This window comes from Fukomys damarensis, unplaced genomic scaffold, assembly GCF_012274545.1.
Source record: "Fukomys damarensis isolate Sample0158 unplaced genomic scaffold, DMR_v1.0_HiC HiC_scaffold_2, whole genome shotgun sequence".
Classification (NCBI taxonomy): Eukaryota; Metazoa; Chordata; class Mammalia; order Rodentia; family Bathyergidae; genus Fukomys; species Fukomys damarensis.
Genome location: NW_022900914.1, coordinates 17,637,223 through 17,647,763, shown reverse-complemented (window position 1 = coordinate 17,647,763; position 10,541 = coordinate 17,637,223). Strand labels below are relative to the sequence as shown.

Here is a 10,541-nt window from a genome sequence, read left to right as displayed (position 1 = left end):
AGTTAGCTATCACCTGGAAATTTACTCCTAAATATGCATTCAAGAGAACCCAAGCATAAGTCTACCCAAGTATTTTATATGTGGGTTCACAATAACATTATTAAAAATAGGTAAAAAGTTGAAATATTAAAGATGTCTGTCAATTTATAAATGGATAAACAAAATATGTTTATGGAATGGAATATTATTTGGTCATAAAAAGACCTGAAATATTGATACACACTACGATATAGATGAACTTTGATGACATTATGCTAAGTGAAAGAAGCCAGTCACAAGGGGCTAGATATTGTATGATTTCATTTATATGGAATCTCCATGTATGGGCTTTTTTAGGGCTGCCATGACAGTACCACAGATTGGGTAACTATATAGATTGAACAACAGAAATTTACTTATAGTTCTTGAGGCTGAAAACTTGAAATCAAGGTTGGTTTCTTCTTAGACCTCTCCTTGGCTCCAAGGTTCATTTGTCCTCCCTCCAGAAGTTGGGCCATCTTCTCCTTGGATCTTCAATGACTTTCCCTCTGTACCTGTCCAAATTTTATCTTCTGTAAGGACACCATTCATGCTGGATTACAGTCTACCCTCTTGGCCTCATTTCCACTTTATTACCTCTTTCAAAAATCTATCTCCAAATACTGTTATATTTTGAGGTTCTGGGATTTATGACTGTAACATTAGAATTTCAAGGAGACACAATTCAACCTTTAACAGTCAAATAACAGACAAATAAAGAGAGACAGATGATAAATAAATTAATAGTTGCCTGGAGCTAGAAGATGGTAGACAGGAAAATGATGGCTAATGGGTCAGAGGTTATTTGCTGGAGTGATAAAAATGCTCTGATATTGACTATAGTAATGTTTGCAAAATTATTTAATATACTAAAAGCTATTGCACTGTGCATGTTAAATGGGTCAGTTGTATATGAATTACATGTTAGTGAAGCTATTGCTAGTAAAAAAGATAAAGATGGAGTGCAGAAATATTAGTTGGCCACAAGTGGTAATTAATCTATTACAGGAAATTATTATTGTCCATCTAAAAAATTGCAAAGAAGCTAGGAAATATCAATCCATTATCTCCATTGATTAGGCTGTGCAAATGATCCTCCCTCTGTCTAAGCCTAAATCACCCTGACCTGTTAAGCAGAAGCACTGGTGTTGCTGTTTTCTCCACATTGTCAATGCCCTCCTGGATTCTGGGAATAACGGTGACCTGGCTGTGACTAATATCATTCTTCATGTGCAGGATGAGTGTGGTTGCTTTTGTGAATGTCCTTTCCCTTGGCAAGCACTGTGGGTGCTTTATAGTGTAAAGGAGGGACATTTCAGAGACAGTTTTTTCAATGTATACAAATTCATTCACTGTGAATTACAAATGTTCGACTTAGAAGGAAGGCATCACTGTAAGATTCAACATAGTCTGCTCTGGTAATTTAATCCTCATTTGGCCCTTTTGCATTACAACCCTCTTACTTTTCATCTTCACTGTGAACCTTCCTTAGACTCTAGTCACTTGTTATACTTACTAACTGGTTTGTGGTGTTTTAAATTTTCTTCTCCTCATGAATTCATTTGAGGTTTTGTGATTGCCCTAAAGCAGAATGTACAGGAGCAAGTCGTTGGTAATGTGGAGATGGAGAAGAAGGGCCCAAGGAAAGATTCTTCAGGTATCATATTTTGGATTTCAAGTCTTCAAGCACTGATAGAAGAAGCGGAGGCAAAGTGGGGAGAGGCAGAGTAAGCCACCTGAACAAAGCCACAGGGTGCTCGACGGTATCTGGAACACAAGGGCAGCTGTGAGTAGTTTGGTTTGGCTTCAGAGCAGCTTCCAACATGGGGGTGAGAACCAGCCAGATGAAATCAGAGCAGAGAGCAAGAGACAGTGTATCCAATTGATTTCACTTAATATTATGGTGTCAGGGTGCATCCATTTTCCTACAGATAACTCATATTTATCCTTCTGTATGGCCAAGTAGTACTATGTTATGTATATATAACCACATTTTCTTTATCCATTCACCAGTTGATGGACACATGGGCCACTTCCAAGACTTTGCTATTATGAATTGTGCTGCTGTATATGTAGGTATGCACATAGCACTATAATATAATGTAACTCTTTCAGGAAAACACCTAAAAGGGGAATAGCTGGATCAAATGAAATTTCTATTTTATTTTTTGAGAAATTCTTGTACTCATTTCCACAGTGGTTGTATTAATTTATACTCTTACCAATGATGCAGAAGTGTTCTTTTTTCTCTGCAGGTTCACCTGCATTCATCATGATCTGATTTCTTTTTTTATAGTAATTTTATTGGTATACTTAATGTACACAATATAATGACATTCATTATTAGAAATTTGTACCTTTACATAATCAGTCTTTGTTCTTGTTTTTTCCCCATTCCCCTGCCTTCCCTTCAACCCCTCCCTCCCTCCTTATCTACAAAGACTTTATTTCCATTATTTTTGATTTTCTCATACTAATTCCGTTCCCTTTGATCTGATTTCTTGAGAATGCCATTCTTTCTGGAGAGAGATGAAGTCTCAGTACTGTTTTAATTTACATTTCTCCCATGGCCCAATGGTGTGGCACAATTATCACGTGGTTTCTTTTATATGAGAGATTCAAAGTATAAATAATTTAAAAAGCAAAATAAAAGATCAGTATTACAAAATAGGGAGGTAGATCCTCTGCCAATGCGAAAGGGGACTAAAGATGGAGGGAGGAAAGAGGAATGGCAGGGAAAACAGTAGTAAAAAAAAAAAGTAAGACCTGTTATATTTGTGGGGATCATGGCCCTTTCCTGTGTGCTTTTGCTTCCCAGCCTCTGTGAGGTGAACAGGTTTTCTCTACCACACACTGCTGCTGCTATAGGCCCAAGGCAACAGGGCCAAGAAAACATGGACTGAAACTTCTGAAATTGTCAGCCAAAATAATATTTTCCTCCTGATAAATTGTTTATCTCACTGTGATTCCAAGCTGACTAACACGCACATTTTTATTTTACAATGAGTGAATGAATGCCTGTTAATGAAAGTTCACCTTTGTCCTAAGGGCCAAGCGAGTGCTTTTATATCAAGAAAATATTGAAGGAGAGGGACACTCCTACCATCTCCTTGAGCCTCTTATAAACATGCTTACTTCTCAACTAACTTCCCCATCGTACAGTAAATGAAACCTCCTTTCCTAACGGAACATCCATATCAATTTTTTTGATGTCTGAAATATTTTTGATGATTAATGACCTCCTTCAAATTCCTTCCCCTAAATCTGACAGATGATACACATTTTTCTCCAATTCACATCCCATCTCCAGCTCAGATCACCATCCTCCCCTCACTACTGGAAACTCCCATGTCAGGCTGTTTGCTAAGAGACACAGCTTTGTGCCTCTGTCCATCCCAACCTCTGTAACTTCTCCGAAGAACAGTCCTGCTCCCATTTACATTTCCTGGCATTTCTCATTGCACTCTCTTGTTTGGGGAAGTGTGGCACGCAGCCGTTCTCAAGTCCTACTGAGGAGGAGTGAGCTTGATGATTTTTATCAGAATAGGTTGAGGAACTGAAACAGCACCTGAGAGACACATTCACAGTGTCTTTACACCTACAGCTCTTCTGAAATTCTGGGATTATGGATGAATTAGAGAGGATGAGGAAAGGGAACATTTTTTATTATCAAAAAGACTGGACAAAGGGGCTGGGAATTTAGCTCAGTGGTGCCACCACCTGCCTCGTAAGCGCAAGGTCCTGAGTTCGATCCCCAGTACCAAAACAAACAAGCAAAGAAAAACCCTACAAAAAACAAAACAAAGAACAAACAAACAAAAAAGACTGTGCTAAGAACCTCCCTATGTGTGTGGCCTCCTCTACCCTGGTCCACATGGAGCTTGTGTAGACATTCACAGCCCTCTATGTTGATATCATTCATAGGACTTGTGTCACATAGCACACTGAATCCAGAAAGACAGCAAAATGGAATCCTTGAGCTTCCAGAAGAAACTGGCACTTTTGCAAACTTGATTTTAGTCCAGTGAGGCTGAATTGAAAGTTTTGGGTTTCAGAACTTTCACAGAATACATTTATGCTGGTTCCAGTCACTGTGTTTGTGCCTCCTAATTTGCCATAGCAGCCAGAGGAAAAGAAAACACTACACTTGCTGGCATTTCTACTTGAAGTCCATCTCTTTGAATAAAGATCACAAACTCGTGTTCATCTTCCCAATACTGGGCACACTGGCACTCTATCAATTAGTTCTTTTAGGATGTAACACATTTCTAATTAACACTTTCCAATTAACTCTAATAAATTATATTCATCACAACAATACAGGGAAAAGAAAAGAACTGGCAAAATTGTCCCTGCAGCCGCCCTGCTAAGCCTCGAGGCCACTGCAACATTTTTCTTTTTAAGGTACCAGGGATTGAACTTTGGACCTTGCGCTTGTGAGGGAGGCAATCCCTGGCCTCCCTGGAACATTTTTTAACAGTGTTAGTGCTGGTCTATGAGCAGCAAGGTTGGCAACTCAACAGCAACATCAGAAGCCATTCCCTCAGACCAGTGAGTCCATGACTCAGCAACTGTTTCCCCTGATGCCACCAACACGGTCTGTATCTGTCATTCTGTGGCCCTAAAGAAAGAAGTTAGGTTTTTGTTTTGTTTTGTTTTGTTTTAACCTCTCATTGTGGAATTCTCTTCAGGGACAAAGCTGTTTTACTAAACCAACTCCTCTGATGCTATACAAGGCTGTCTCTAATCTATGGTCAGGGTAACTCAGGGTAACAGAATTGTGTGCTATTAAAATTAGCAATTTGGAGTTCGTGTGGAGCCGCGGTGCGGCAGTGAGCGCAGCCCAGGCTCCTTGGGACCCGCGCACCAAGAGCTCTGAGCATCTCCTGCGGCCACTCTCAGGGCCAGGAGAGGGGAAGCGGAGTGTGAGAGACCCAGAGCCCGATCCCTCCACTCTCCGAGCCACCATGACCCACGTCAACAAGGGCCCTTCCTACGGGCTCTCGGCCGAGGTCAAGAACAAGATTGCTTCCAAGTATGATCACCAGGCAGAGGAAGATCTTGGACACTGGATAGAAGAGGGGACGGGCATGCATAGGCCCCAAGTTCCAGCTGGGTCTAAAAGATGGCATCATACTCTGCGAACTCAAACAAGTTACAGCCAGGCTCTGTGAAGAAGGTCAATGAGTTCTCATTAAACTGGCCTCAGTTGGAAAATATTGGCAACTTCATTAAAGCTATCCAGGCTCGTGGTATGAAGCCATGTGACATATTTGAAGCAAATGATCTTTTTGAGAATGGAAACATAACCCAGGTTCAGACTACACTGTTGGCTCTAGCAGGTCTGGCTAAAATGAAAGGATTCCACACAACTATTGACAATGGAGTTAAGTATGCAGAAAAACAAACAAGACGTTTTGACGAAGGAAAATTAAAGGCAGGCCGAAGTGTAATTGGTTTGCAGATGGGAACAAATAAATGTGCCAGCCAGGCAGGTATGACAGCCTGTGGAACTAGGCGGCATCTTTATGATCCCAGAATGCAAACTGACAAACCTTTTGACCAGACCACTATCCGTCTGCAGATGGGCACCGACAAAGGAGCCAGCCAGGCAGGGATGTTAGCACCAGGAACAAGAAGAGACATCTGATCAGAAGCCAGTGGACAACTTGACAATTTGTCTACAGATGGGTACCAACACAGTTGCTTCCCAGAAAGGAATGAGTGTGTGTGGGCTTGGGCGGCAAGTATGTGATCCCAAATACTGTGCTGCTCCCACAGAACCAGTCATTCACAATGGAAGCCAAGGCACAGGAACAAATGGCTCAGAAATCAGTGATAGTGGTTATCAGGCAGAATACCATGGCGAGTACCCAGAAGACTACCCCAGAGATTACCAATATGGCGACCAAGGCATTGATTATGAGATTCACACAGAGCTCGGTATTTAGTCCGTTGTTTTTATTTAGTGAGAACCAAGCTAGCCTTGAGTAATTTTTATCTTGTCTTCCTAAAACACTATTATGCTTATTGTACCTTTTTTTAAAATGCCTTACATACATTACTTTTTCCTTTCTCTGCCTCTTCCCTAAATGGTTGCCTTTTTGTGCTGTAACAGTTAAATCCTACAGCATAACCAGTAACTTGCATATGAAGTAAAAAGGAATACTGTGAAAGGGGAATACTCTTGTACAGCCAGTTCTTTTATTAAAGATCTATGTATTTTTACAATCGTATACTTAAACTGGTATTTTCAAACAATAGGATTTTTCTTTTTTTACAGTTTAGTGTATCTGGTTTCTAATAAACTCGTGCTTATTGCTAAATGTGGTCTTTGTCAACTAAATCTTAAGATGCAGCATTTTAGAATTTTACATATCAATGTTTCTGCAGTATTGTTTGCTAATTTTTAAATAAAGTCATGATCAGTGTGAAAAAATTAGCAATTTGTAGATATGTTGCTGAGTGCAAGGTGGCTGTGAATTTGGTAGTCATGTAGAGCTCAGAGGCACCTCTTCCATTCACTTGAACATAGTTGGCTTTCAACAAATGCTTCTTGAGGGGACCTACGGAGGTACAGAAGAACTGTGAGACACAGTCCTTACCCATAAGGATTCTGTCACATAAGAGTAAAAAGAAAAAATATATAGAACCATTAGTGACAGGAAAGCATTACATTCAATAGCTCTGTAGCCCAATACTGCATAATAAATGTCCTTTGTTAGATAAATAAAATTAGAGAATATTTCATTAGCAGTATCCTGTCTTCTCCTCTAATAAGAAATTATGGTATGAATTTATCTCGATGTTCCTCTCAGATATTTCTGAGGTTTAGCTTCCAAGGATTATGTAGTAAAGTTGGCTTAGGCCAGGGAGCAGAGCATGGTAAACTGAGGCGTCTTCTCCTCTTTACATCTTTCCTTCCTACTGCAGGAAACTGTAGTTGTGGAAAAACCTAAAATTTGTTTATAGAGAAGCGATTTAAACATGGCACCTAGTACTATATATTGATCTGTAATAAGAGAACTCTATAATATCATGATAAGGTATGGGCTCTGGATTCTCAAGAAAGAAAGAAAGACCCACATTATTTACTAGAAATAACATAAATGGAGTTAAGAGTCTTTGGAGAAAAGCCGATCCAGATGTCAAGGTATGCTTAATTTTAGACACTTGGGAGAGGAAATCTTGGTATGGAGTGGAAATTTCCTTGCCTCTCCCCCATGTTCTCTCCTGGGAGTCTGCAGTTGCTGAGGAGGAAAGCCAGAGGCATTCTGAGAACGCCAGACACAGCCAACCTGCCCATCACCAGAAGAGTCTTGGGGCCTGAAGCCAAACTGTTCTTGAGGGAAGGAACAGGCTGCTTGGAGAAAATGGGTAGAATGGAGGCATTCGAAGGATAAAGAGTCTGAAGGCATAGTCCTGAAGGAGGGGAAGAGAAAGAGAGGCAAGTTAAGAAGAGACAACAGGTCTTCAGGGTTGCCCTCAAAAGGCCTGTGCAGTGAAGTCTCACCATCTGTGCAGTGTCAGGGGAAGAAGAACTCCTCCTGGTCCCCATTTTCCTTGGATGAGTACTTCTTTGAGAGCAAGCCCAAAGCCCATCAGTAAGGTGGACTTACCTGCCCCTCCAGATGCAGGTGCTCTTGGGTTAGGGAGGCAGGGAGAAAGAAGGAGAGAAAGAGGGAGAGAGGGTAACTGCTCTTCCATGACCAATAGGCAGGCATGGGTCCATTTCTTCAAGGGTGATGAGAAGACATGCTGGGATTCAGGGCCTGGGAAGCAGAAGTCAATTACTCCCAATCAACACCCCCAAAACATGAGATGTTTGGGTGGGAGAACAGGCGCAGACAGGATGTCTCTGGCACTGTCTATTACAAAGCAAATTGAATACATAAGCATCATTTTAACTCTGCACAGCCATACAGTCCCTGCAAAGTTTCTGATGAGTAAGAAATGGTAAATGGGAATTAATTCTCACCAAAACGATAAGCACAAAATTTTACTAGAGTTACTTTGTTTTATGTTGTACCTACAGTCAGTTTTTTACACTGCATTTTACAAACTCACCATGACCTCAATTTCCCTAATCCCATTCTTTTTATAAGGTTACACGTTTCTCAACTGGAAATTCTTGCCTCATAGAGGTTATCATAAAAATCTCCCCAGTTTGTTATGAACAAACTATAATTACGGTCAAATCCTGAGCACCGATATTATATAAGTTAGAGATGTGCCCATAATTGTGGGAGGATAATAATAATGTCATCGCCTATTGATTGATTACTATTTATCAGCCACTGCACTACAAGCACATTTCATCTCATTTTCACTCACTCAACATGGTGAGGTGCTATTATCCCCACTTTACAGATGTGGAATCTGAGCCCGAGAGAATGTAAGCAAGTTGCCTAAAGTTTCATAATAAGTAACGGAGTCAGGATTTGAACAGAAACCCATCTGAGTCCAAAGCTCATATTGCTGCCTAACTCCCAGAAGGCAGAGGAGTAGAGAGGGCTTGTGATGGCCACTGAAGGCCAACTGACAATTGGATGCAGGAAACAAAAGAAGAAAAATTCAAATTGAGGTTGGGACAGAGGAGTAAGGACATAGAGAGCTGGGAGGCCAACCTAGTAAAAGTTGAGATTAGAAAGGGAAATAAAGCCAGATAGGGAAGACATTGAAATGTAGGTTGATGAGTTTTCATGATTCTTTGTGAGAGACATAGTTCTTGGGTCTCCTAGTGTTAGTTTGGGTGGTGTAGCCAGTTCATCTCATTTAACAATCCTTCAGATCATTTTTAGGTCATTTTAAAAGAGTTTTTTTTTTTGGGGGGGGATAATAATGATTTTGGCAGAAAATAAAGCATGAGAGAAAATAGAAGAGAGGTAAAAATACAAGGAAAAGGTGCTCAAGAGAATTGCTATTCAGTAGATATTTGTAAGGCTAAAGAAAAATATTCTGACAAACTTAATGATTTAGGCTGATTCTTTGAATTTGATTCCTGTTGGATGATGTCAGAAATACTGAGAGAAAAGAAAGGGGAGGGCAAATAAAGTAAATTGTTTCACTACTACGAATACTATTAGATTGAGTTCCATTGGCTGATGACTGACAGCCAATGACAGCCAATATTACAATCAATCTGAGTGGGTTTTGTGCTAAGCTTGGACTTGCTTCTTAGCTGGTCACAAAAGCTGACTGCTGGTCACAAATCAGATGTCCCAGCTTTTGGTAGGTGAGCCCCTGAGAAGAATGCTTACTGCGAGACTTGTTTCAGAAGAGCATTCAGTCGGGGGAGTGCAAAGCTGGTAGATTTTATTAAGGGTTTCTGTGCCAGACACTTTTATGTATGTTAAGTCATTCAGCTTCCTCCATAGCTTTGTGAAATCACTGTTCCTCTCAAACAGCTGTGGAAACAGGCTGAGAGCAAGCACTGGAGACCAAAGAGCTAGAAAGCAGAGAAAGAGAGATTTGAATTTGGTTATTTCTGACTCCAAGAAAGGCCAGTATTCTTTCTCTCCCATTACTGTGGATTATAGGTTAAAACAAACAAGCAAACAAACAAATTAAGCAAAGGAGCCAAGGAGAGGGGAAGAAGAAGTACCTTGGTTAAATTGTAAAGGATGTTTTTTAACTCCAAGAAGTTTTCCTTGTTTAGATGCAGGCTTAAGTTTGGACTTGCTATTTATGACCCGGGTGGACTGATCAGTGCTGAACTATGGCTGGTGAAAGTGAAACTGAGTTTGCTGAACCCTTTCTTTCTCCCTTACCCACAAAGAAGTGAACTGAAAAAGTCCTCATAGATGACGTGAGCCTGCAGGACTGCTGCAAGAACTTTAATCCTGGGAGATTTATGTCTGTGACTTCACTATGAAAACAAAATTATTTTCTCCAACCTGTCAGGAGGCAACAATTAGAAGAGGAATGTGAAATTTACTTTTGACTGAGTTTGTGATTCCTAATAGAGCCCTTCTTACCAATGGGGCAATTTATACCTAAAACATAAAGGCTTGGGGCTAAAATGAAAAAAGAGTAAGGAAAATATAACTGAATTTCTGTTGTTCCATTTTAGAGCAGGTAAACAAGGGTTGATCTTTGGGAATAAAATATAGCACATTTGTGTGTATTTTTCTGCTTTAAGATGCAAGTCATTCTGCATGTGGAAGATGGTTTTGTATTAATTCATACAGTATGGACCTATTTTTCCTTGTTATAAAAACATCTCAAGACAGACATGATGGAGAATGGCTCCAATTCCTGAACCACTGTGGATAAGTGCACATTAATTCGGATTGTACCGGGCCTAGTGTTGATCCTGGTCTGTGACTGTTGGGATAATAGGAGTTCAAAACTCTATCTCAGGTGGATGTAATGGCTTCAGGATAAAGGCCATTCACCACAAGGCCAATGGGAATGATAGTGGTAGCAAAGCTATGGGCTTAGCAGTCGGGTTGACAAGCGTGGCAGAGCTCTGGCGAGTCCTCAAGGACCTTGGAAGCAGCAGACTCAGACCATTTGAGGTC

General features: G+C 40.5%; 1 pseudogene; it reads left to right on the top strand.

Annotated features, from left to right (window-relative positions):
- The first annotated feature begins 3,786 nt into the window (after positions 1-3,786).
- LOC104853480 lies at positions 3,787-6,224 on the top strand (annotated as a pseudogene).
- Positions 6,225-10,541: the final 4,317 nt, after the last annotated feature.